Source organism: Nuphar pumila, chromosome 4 (assembly GCF_984573655.1).
Source record: "Nuphar pumila chromosome 4, dmNupPumi1.hap1.1, whole genome shotgun sequence".
In the NCBI taxonomy this organism is placed as follows: Eukaryota; Viridiplantae; Streptophyta; class Magnoliopsida; order Nymphaeales; family Nymphaeaceae; genus Nuphar; species Nuphar pumila.
This window is the reverse complement of record NC_143252.1, coordinates 85,325,823-85,337,236: the sequence shown is the minus strand read 5'-3', so window position 1 is coordinate 85,337,236 and position 11,414 is coordinate 85,325,823.

Sequence of the window (11,414 nt, the reverse complement as noted above, 5' to 3'; positions counted from 1 at the left end):
ATGTATGAAGCACCCATAGGATCACACTGAGGGAATGGGGTCCCAATGTACAGGGTGATGTAAATAAACCGATGCTATGTAAAATCCATTGCTGCTATATTCTAAAGATGGTAATGATGGCATCACCGATATTAAATCCAATAAATGAAAGAGGGAAAACAGAAGATCAAACACAATAGGCAATCACAACCAATGGAAGGCAGAAAATTGGAAATTAAGAATACCAATTACTTATCTAAAACGAGATCTAAGGTTAGATGCAAGCAAAAATTAAAAAAAAAAACAAATGAAATAGGTTGGAACAGTGTATTCCTTCATTGCGGCAGTAGGTGGATCGGATAATGAAAATGAATATTGCAAAACAGATATTTCATCAAAATCAGAGAAATTTTAATAAACGTAAGAGAGAAATGTTGGAACAAACGTTCCATTGCTGTTGCACATGGGTGTGTTGATGTTGCACAGGCAACTCAACATCACCCATGGTGCATTAATGGATTTAAGAGGCAAGAAATCAAAGGGGAAAGGAAAATTTACAGAGGAGAAGAAAACGTACTTACCTATAGTGACAGAGGTAGTTGACTTGTTACTTGAGGAGAGCGAGAGGAGATAAGAAGGCAAAGAAGAAGATCATCGTGAAAGAGGCCGGTGGAGAGGTGAAGCGCGATTTTCTTTGCTCGATGTGAAGAACACCATGAAGAGGTGAATGGCGGATTCAGAAGAAGGGAGAAGGTATGGAGGTGAAAACGGGTGGAAAGAAGAAGATGTAAATGGGGAGGTGAAGAAGCGATAAGAAGAAGGAAGGAAGGTGCAGGGGTGAGAAGCAGTTGCATGACGGAGAAAAGGGTAATGGTGGGGTGAAGACGGGTGACCTTGGAGGAACAATGGGATTTGTTAAAATAGGGGAAGAGGGAAGAATCGAGAAGGTGATTCGGTTGGCGAATCAATGGTTGGAGATGGAGGATTCGTTGGTGATGAGGGGATGAGAATCAGCTGTTGGAGGGAGTTTGCACATGGCCATGGAAGGCTCAGGCGAGAGGTCGAGAGAGAGGCGGCTGATGGGGGCTGAGGGAGAGAGAAGCGAGAGTTAGGGTTTTCAAAACCCTAACTCGACTTTTTTAAACATCGAGAATCAGATTTTCCAAAAAAAGGCCTCTTTGAAAAGTTTTCTCTAAAACGGGTTTCTAAAAACTATTTTGCAATTTTCTTCATTTATTTTTTATTTTTTTTTTGGGTTCTTTTCCGAGTATTTTTATTTTTTTTTGTATTTTGGGAAATACAAAATCCTAAAATGTACGGCAAAACAAGGATTTAAACTAATTTTTTTTTTGTATTTTTGAGAAATATTTACAAAAAGAAGGTTTTCAAGGCTATTTTGAGGAAATTTCTTCAGAAAATGAGTTCGGACCCGAGTTTTGAGAAAATGTTTGAGTTTTTGAAGCTCGAATTGAGAAATACATGTGATGGATCCAAACGGATGTCGAATGGACTGTCTGAGCTATTTAAAGACTATTTTTGGTATTTTCTATAATTTAAATTTAAAATTTGAACAAGGAGATTTAGATTTGGATCTGGACAATGGATCCAGATCCAAAATCAATTTAAATATATAAAATGAATTTGATTTCAGTAAAACTTGAGAAATGAACTGGAATTTATATTCAAAAGTGGTTTTATTTCTCAGAAAATGATATTAAGGGCAAAAAGGGAATATTTAAAAGATTTTGAAAAATTTGGGCTGTTCACAGGTTTGGACCCAAGTATTGAGAAAATGTTCGAGTTTTTACACTCGAATCGAGAAATACAATGTGATGAATCCAAATGGATGTTGAATGGACTATTCGAGCTATTTAAAGGCTATTTTTGGTATTTTCTATAATTTTAATTTAAAATTTGAACAATGAAACTCAGATTTGGATCTGGACAATGGATCCAGATCCGAAATCAATTTAAATATATAAAATGAATTTAATTTCAGTAAAACTTGAGAAATGAACTGGAATTTATATTCAAAAGTGGCTTAATTTCTAAGAAAATGATATCAAGGGCAAAAAGGGAATATTTAAAAGATTTTGAAAAATTTGGGGTGTTCACAGAAGGGAGGTGAGCTTTGATGATGCATGAAATGCACATCATGTTAACAAGTTATTCATGCCTTTTGTAGTAAGATTAAGGTTTTAAACCCATGTTTAGATGCATTTTGTTAGTAAGGGGTTGTGGTTCGAATTTCACAGAAATCAGAGTTAAAATGAGAGAGTTATGGCTATTTCAGTGTTCAGGCACGAATTTTGAGGTGGATCAGATCCATATCCGACCCAAATAGGCTATTTGGATCTTGGATCAACCTTTAGAAAGCCCCAAATCCAACCCACACGCATATCCATACTCATTTAGAAAACATTTTACAGAAAACCCCCCAAAAAGTGGCACAGGGTAAAAAATTTCATTATAACCTTGTTTTTGAAAATACCAAAAAGTATAAATATACTTTTTAGAAGAGCCCTAGATGTCTTTGGCATTGGGATTGGTGCCTCCTATAGTGATTCTAACTCCAGCCCCTTCCAACCCCTCATTTCATCTCATTTTCCATCGAAAATTGGGTTTTTGCTTGGAAATCAAGCATTAGTCTATCTCTCTCTTTCCATTCCTTTTCGTTTCTTCAACATTCTTGCTATGTTAATCACCATTTGCTGTGTTTTTGCAGGTGTAGCAGAGGTGGAGACCATTAATCTTGCTTGGAAGTGCGAAACACCCCAACAAGATGAGTCGGCCCTACCTCCATCCTGTTTTCTAAGCCCTCCGATCGTGAATCGACACCCGTTCCATCTTCGGTGGATCTCCAGCGTGTTGTTGTTGTGGAAACCCTATTCATGATGATATTCCAGCATTCTCGAACCATTCGGGACGTCAAATCAAGGCCATTGTCCGCTCTCTTCTTCCCCATGATCGTCGGATCACCCTTGAGGTAGGTCTTCTTCTTTCTTTTCTTCTAGTTAAAACCTAAAATTGCGTGTGTTTGTGTTCTTTTGTGATTTTTTTTTTGGTTGCGGTATTTTCCTTATTTTAGCCCTAGTATAGAACTCGTGCACAGACCAACACGATAGATTAGGTTTTATTTCATTGTTTTTGTGCTTGAATCGTGTTTTTCTTTCGTTTTCACCTAAAACGTGTAAATCGGCTAGAATCCCTTCTAGCCGATTTTGCAGTTATGTCCAGCGTGTTTATGGTATTGTTTCTACAGAAAAATCATTTTAAAAAGTTTCATTTTGATTTGGTTTAGTTGTTGGTTTTGTTTGTTTGTTATTTTAATTAAAAAGAAAAAAAAATCGGCTAGATTAATTCTAGCCGATCTTTGTGTTTGAATAAGTTTAGTTGCTGCAAAATATTTTTTCGATGATTCTACTGTTAAAATCTGATTTGTGATATCTGTTCCAGTGTCATTTATTTTCGTTTTAGGTGAGTTATGAGTTCTTATGTGTCGTGTGAATGTTTTTGCCAAAATCGTTGAATGAAGGTTTGAGGTTGGGTAACTGTGTGTGCTTCCATTGAGTAATTTGTGTAGCCTGCTGATTGTTTGGAAGTTTAACAGTCTCGTAAAGTTGTGTGAGTCAAATTCATTATCTTAGGATTTTGTTAAATATTGTTCTTGTGTTTTCGTGTTTTAGGTGTTTTACTTATATTGAAAAATAAAAAATCGAGTGTATTGTTTTGGTTTATAGCCTTGTTCAGTCGGCTGTAGGAAATTTTCATTTAGTTCCAGTTTGTTAAAGTCTTCTAATTTATTGATTACTATTTTAGTGAAGGTAGAAATTCGTTTTTGTGATAAAGTTAGTGTTACTTGTGTTCAATGATTTGTGTTTAGATTAGGCGTGTAGCTAGATTGCAATTAGAATATTTTTTTAGATTGTCTTAATTCTCAGCATATTAGATAAAATGCTTATAATTGCAGTAGTGTAATTAGTTAATTTTAGTTAGATGTTAATTTAGTTTTATCACCCTCGTAGTAGTTTTAGTGTGATCTTTATTTTATGGTTTTAGTATTGTTTTGCTAGTCGTCTTCCCCAAGGAGGGGCGGCAGCCATTAGAGCTCTAGTCGAGCTCTAGGCTGCTTTTGGTAGGTCTTAGAATTTAGGTAAGTGTATTAAGGTGTCTAGGTGCATTGCTCCTTAGTTAATTTTAGGTTAGTTAATTTACTTTAGTTGAAGTCTAGGAAACGTTTTTGGTGTTTTGTTAGGAAAGTCTATTTGAAATAGTAGGGTGTTTGCTCCAAAAATAAAAATGGTTTTGAGAAAATTGGTTGATTCAAATTCGTTGACCCCCATTTAGGCAAGTTTGAAATTGAGTTCAAGATAGAATCAATACTTTTTGGGAAAGTTACATTGAAGTTTCAAATCTTTTCTAAAAAAGGTTTCAACGGTTTTGCAAGAGGTACTTATTTGTTTTGTAAACCATTTTTGGTAAGCTAAAAACGTAGAGGCTATCTTGAATTATATAATTTCAAATTGTCTACTTACCTTAGTAGATGGTGCAAGTCATTAAAGAAGTGTAACTGCCCCTAGTTGGACGGTTTCCACTTCCTATCTTTTTAAATTGAAGTTCAAGGTAAGTATAGACAAGCATTTAGAGCTGGACAATTTTTTAACTTATCAACTTTCCAAAGTTGTCTTTGAGCATTTACCCTTTCCTATTTCATTAACCATCCATAGTGAGTTAGGATAAAGTAGGTTTTAATAATTTTAGTTAATAGAGTTAACCTTAGTTAGTAAATAGGTCCTTAGTTAGATTGATTCAATTTAGGTGTGTAGGGTTTATTTAGTAACTATGATTAGTTGATTTTGTTAATTTTAGTATTAGAATTTAATTTCTTTAGGTCCTTAGATAACCTAACCTAGTCAAACTAGTTGACCTAAATAGGTGAGTTGTGTACATAGTCTAAGTCAAGTCAAGTCGACCTAGCCAGGTGTGGCATGAACCTAGTCCTAGTCATATCTTAAAACCGCACCATTTTGGTTTTTAGTGATCTATTTGACTTTAGCTTTAACCCATATTAGATATAGTATAATTTAGTATAGTGATTCAATTGTTTACATTAGTTAGATTTTAGAAATTCGTGTTGCATTAATGTGTAGTTGTTCCTCATGTTTGAATTGAGTGGGTTCTTTAATTAGGTGTATTTAGTTTATATTAACTGAAGCTGCTCATTCATTTAGTTAGGTGTGCATAATTAAGTATATTAGTTGCATTTGCATTAGTATTTAACTTAGCTTTAGTCATAATTTGCATATTGTATTTCATTTTCATTTCATTTAGCATAATTGCATTCATCATCAGTATATCAACTGTCATTCAGTACCATTTAGGTTTGCATTAGGGTTAGATTGCATTTTTAGTGTTTAAAATAGACTTATGAAGTGAATAGTGTATTGAAAGCAAAACCCGAATTTTGCCCTGTCGCACTGTCATCATTTCATGTGCAAAAATTCCGAATTTTCAAAATATTAATTTTCTATTCACTTTATTGGCGTGTTAACTGACTGCATACCAAATTTCAGCTCAATCCAAGTTGGTTTGGTTTGATTTTTAAGCGTTTTGTGAAAACTGCTTTTTCGGATTTGAAAATTTCGGGACCTGCGATATCCTGATTTTTCCCAGTTTTGAAACACTTATATCTGGAGTTTCAGATATCATTTTTTAATTCTGTAAAAACTACCAGATTCTTGAATTTGTCAGTTACAGAATAGAACAAATTTCGGGAAAATCAGACTTTGTTTGTTCTGTCAAACAATCATTTTTCAAAGAGCTGTCAGAAGTCTATTTTGCACTAGTTAGGGGTAGTTACGTAATTTCATTCTTTTAGCTATTTTCGGTTTGTTTTCATCAGTTTCTGCATTTTTAGTGATGCATCTGCATCATCCAGCATTGTTAGACTTAGGATAGTTGATTTCAAAATTAGTTTGATATTTTCTTTATTATTTTATTAGTAATTAGGTTTTGTTTGTTTAAATTCTTCAAAACTAGGTTTAATTTATATTTTAGTTTAGTTTCATTAAATTAGTTACTAACTTTGTATTTTGCTGTGTTTTTAGGTTGAAAAGCATAACCATTTTCCAGGGATTCTTGTCAAAGTGCGAAACTTTGAGAATTGGCAAAAAGACAAAAATACCCTTGGCGTGCAAATGAAGACTAAAGAGCTTTTCTCATTAGCTGTAGTTTTAATTTATAATTGTTTTAGCATTGTACTTATAACTAGTGTTTATTGATTAATAAATTAAATTTTTTAGAAATATTTGAGTAACTCCCGTACTTACCACTTCGTGGAAAGTCGGTTATTTACTTTTGGTTGACGATTTTCCAAAGATTTTATTGAAAAATATTGTTTTAAAAATACCACTTCCAAAATATCAACCAAGCTTCTTACCATGCTACAGCAGGGAATCGAAAGGGGTTTTTCCTTCTTTTCGTGTCTAAAATTTCTTTTAGACGTATTGCAGAGATTCTGAGAGGGATGTTTCCTTGGAGGGTAGATCGAGTCGTAGCCTTGTTTTGATTCGAGAGGAAGAGAGAGAGATCCCATGCTGAATACTATTGCTACTAAGTGAAGCTTCAGAATGGATTGTAGGAGGGTAAACCTTCAGCCCTTTAGAGAGGAGATCCTAAGGAGTAATGAGGTGGGAGGAGATCGATCTTTCCGAAAAAAGAAAAACAGCAAGCGCCAATGGAGAGCGAGAATGGTCGATGATTGATGCCCCCCTTTAGAGAGGGATGGCTTTCCTTTTAAAGGAGAAGAACCAGCTCCAGAAGCAGCTTCCGTTAGAGATGAAGGGTGGATGAAGGGCTTAGGGAGAAGATGGTGGTAGTTACAGATCAATGGTCGAGGAGGAGAGAAAATGGAGGTTGGTGATCGACGGTTTTGGAGGAAGGCCATGGGGAGGGATCGGTGAGGGTTCTTGAGGAAGCTCCCAGAAGGCCGAGAGCGTGCGAGAGAGAAGAGAGAGGGAGAGAGAGCCCCTGTAACCCTTGATTTTTTCGTTAAAAAGCTTTTTATCAAAAGATTTTTAAAAGGCCGATTCTTTTCCAAAAGTTTTTGCAAAAACTTGGTTTTAGTCAAAAGGCTTATTTTTCAAAAAGAAGTTTTCAAACAAACCAATTTTTGTTTCTTTTCTATATTTATATTTTTTTTCTTTGTATTTTCCATTTTTTGGTATTTTATTATTTTGGAATAAAACTATGAAACTAGGGAGAAATAAGGGATTTACAAATTATTTTATAATTTTTTTTTTGTTTAGAAATATTTACAAAAGAAGGGTTTTCTGAGAATTCAAAGTCATTTCTTTGAAAAATTCTTCAGAAAGTGAATTTATATCCGACTTTTAAGAAAATATTTGAGGTTTAAAACCTCGAATCGAGAAATGCAGAGTTGTGGATCTAACAGGATACCAGATGGGTTGTCTGAGCCTTTCAAAATTTATTTTTGGTATTTTAAAATTTTAATTTAAAAATTTGGATAACGAGGCTCATATCTGGATTTTGGCAATGGATTTGGATTCGAAATTGAGTCAGATGTATAAAATGATTTTAATTTCAATAAAATCTGAGAAATAACTGAAATTTAGATTTAAAACTGGCTCGATTGCTCAGAAAATGGTGTTAAAGGGCAAAAAGGGAATATTTACAACATTTTGAAAATTTTGGGGTGTTCACAATGAACACGAATGGCACGTGCACCAACTCTTAGAGAGTTAATGAACTCGGTGGAGTCCATATTTACGGCCCTAGTCGGAATATGGACAAGACCCAGATTCAACATCTTCCTATTAGTCACACTGAGCCTACACTCTTAGGCTATCTTCCAAAACTTCACTGCATATCTTCAATTTTATTAAATATTTTAGAATTAGCTAAGTGAATTACTATCATATTTACGGCCATAGTCGGAATATGTGGTAATCCCACTTACGTTAATTCTAAAATTGCATATTTTTCTGAAAAGATGCTTTTACAAAATGACATTCAGTCATATCATTTGCATCATGAAATCACTTGCATTTCTCATGATTTTCTCAAGAAAATTTTCATTCCATGGAAATTGATTCCTCAAGAAACTCTGATAGTTTTCAAAGTTGGATTTTCCCGTGATTTTCCCTGGAAAATGTTATTTTCTTAAGATTCATTTTCAAAAAGGAATTTCTCATCTTTCTCAAGAATCAAAATCAATTTTCAAATATTTCAAGGTCAATATTCTCAGGACTTCGGTTTCCCGAGTTTTGATTTTCCTTTTCCAAAGAGTTTTCTAATGAATTTTAATCATTTTCCAAAGAAAGTTTTCAAAGCTCGATTTTTTCTTGACGAATGGTTCCTCTTCAAGTCTTTTCTCAAGAATTCTCTCCATTTTCTCAGGATTTTCTCACATCCTCATAAACTTTCTGGTGATTTCCAAATCCTTTCATCTGAGTTTCCTGAGAGATTGATTTTCATCTTTTTCCTGAGAAATACTTTTCAACTCCAAAAGCGTTTTCCAAGCATACATCATGTTTTCCAACTTGCATTTTACAAGATATCATAGCACATGCCTGAATTCTCTGTGCATTTAGGATAGAACACAATTTCGATGATTTACCTAACTCAAGCACACTTTTGGTCCTTCGTTCGATTACCCCTGTTAAAGGCGGCAGGAACGGTCGAACCTCGTACCGACAGGTCATGGGGCGACCCCAGATTTCCCACTTGGAAATCCTTTGGATTTTTTAGTAAACTTTTTTTTTTTAAAACAAGCGCGCAAGTGCGAGAGAAGCCGAAAGGGGAGCCAACAAGTGGAAAAACCCTGGGCGGCCACTACGGGAGTGAAACAACTTTTATTAAATACATCTTTACAAAATAGTACAATAAATCCCTTAAACAAAAATACTGCCAGGATCCAACAGGTGAGGTTCAGAAGTGTGGGTTCAGAGTCCGCTGCAGCACATCGAGCTCCATCACATGCCTAAGTAAGAACCTGTATCCCCATAACACGGGGTCAGTACCCTTTCGAGCTGGTGAGACAAACCAACTCACAATATGCCAAAAGTGTGGAAATCGAAAGCATATAATTCATACCAGACATAGCATGATTATTCTTACGTTACTTGAGCAAACATAGCAAGAGCAAGTATAAGGCTACGCATGGATCTATCAGGGAATGTAACTAGCATAAATCAACGCAATAGGCAACACATAAGTAATTAACTACGACTATTCATTTCACAACTCATATCAAATAGTAAGGTATGCATCAAGGAACATAGATTTCTAACACGATACATAACATTGTAACAAGGCATGCATCACATAACATAAAGTGCTAAAAATAGACTGTGCTATGCAAGTAGAAGTGTCATCGTGATCTGTGTATAAGTGCAAGTGGACAAGTATGTGCATCGTGTCATAAGTGAGAGAACTAGTCTGTGATAATTCAAACATTGCATACTATGATGAGATAGTTAGAAACATTTTGCCACGGTAAGGCGTGACTCAAAAGCAGTGCCAAGGTTCATAAACCACGTATTACAAACATGAGCGAGCTCATCTCGCTAAGTGGGGCCATCGCCCACAAACAACTCGTTAAGGAGTTCCAAAGTCGCATAAGTCTCACACGACTGCAATATCCATAGTGTACCTCAAAACTTAACAAGCACAATTATGCCCACATTCCTTAGGTGACATTCATTCAAAATTCACTAACATGAGTTAGCGATTACAATCACTTGATGGTATGCGCCTTAGGTTTCGTAGTTACGAAAACCTTTTATTTTACATGAAGGCATTCATTTGCGACTATATCGTGTTTATGTTGAGGCGACCATAACATCAACGAAGATGAGTCGAAACTACACAATTTGATGGTCCAAACCATTACGTTGCGAATACATACTTCTCATGCAAATCTTTAATTGCTTTACAATTTGCGAACCCACAATGTTACGTAAGGGCTAAATATGATGCCTAGGCATGCCATTGCACAAGGGAAAAACCTATTTACTATATAAATTCGCTGCCGTAGAGGCGACAAGGTGAGTTGTTTGCGAAAGGCTGATTTGGCAACTATGTTGTGCACATTGCGATGTGTTGTCAAACCAAGATAGCCATACTACGCGTAACGCCCGCGAACACACAAGGGCGGGGGTCCAAACCTTTGTCGCTCTGAAACTACTGCAGCAACAACCTACTTTGCTCGCAACATGGGTCATGATACGATTGCGACAAACATACATGTTGCTGCCATCATACTGCCGCCGCACAACGTAGGAACATAAGCTATCTGAAAACACCGTATAGGTGCTGCTGCCATGCGAGTCCAAGTGGCCCGCAGGTCTGGACAACAGTCCAGACTCACGCAGCTGGACCATGGGGTCTAGAAACAAATGGCAGCAAGTCTGGAATTTGGTCCAGACTTGCCCCAGCTCAAGGGTCCACGAAAAACGCCCTGAACCAAGCTGGGTTCAGGTGTAAAGGGACAAACACACGTCTGGAACAGACATGTGCCTGCGTCAAAGTGCTAGGGAGCCCTCGACAAGTCTGGTCCAGCCCTACACCACGCCGAACAAGAATGACACCTGAACCAAAATCGGTTCAGGTGCAACAACTAAGACTCGGGCCTGCCGCAGCCCCCGGTTCAAACTCGGGAGGAAAAGAGGGTTGTGCACTCGTCGGGACAAAGGTGTCCAGACCAGTCATGGTGCAGCTTGCACCAGCCAGGATGCAGTGCTGGGCGCTGCAGCCAACACTAGCCGAAAAAGGGGCCAACACCGAAGTGTTGGCGCACGGCGCATGGGCGCCTGCGCACCCAAGTCACCCGGGGAGGGTGCGGCCAAAAGAGGAAATGCTGAAGTAAGGCGGAAGATGGACGCCCCACCCAAATCAACGTAAGGCAAGCCTTTGACAGGTCTGGACCAGTCGGTCTAGACCATGTCAGGCCAGAGCTAGACCGACCCACACCCACCCGGTTTGGTGCGCTTGACCCCTATTCGAAGCGCACCACAAGGAAGAAGGACGGGAAGACGCCCTGGCTGGGAGTCGTTCCAAGGTCAACAAGCTGCTGGACATGTCCAGCAGTCTGGACCAGATTCGGCTGTTCCAAAACGAAGGGTTCACAACATCAAAAGCCAAGCAAAGCAAAGACAAAAGTCATTAATTCCAAGGAAAGTAAAGGAGCAGTTGGTGCATGGACCTGAAATGGAAATGAATGCATGTGTCCTTATGGAAATCAACAAATGGACGATAAAACCGTGATGCTCTCAAGCCAACCACGCTCATGGTATGGCGGTGAAAGCAAATGCGTAAATACTTGCTTAAAAACGAAAAACCACATTCTCATAGTGTGGAACCCATTTGCAAATTACATAAACAGGAAATGAGAAATCAAAACGAAAAAGCTCAAT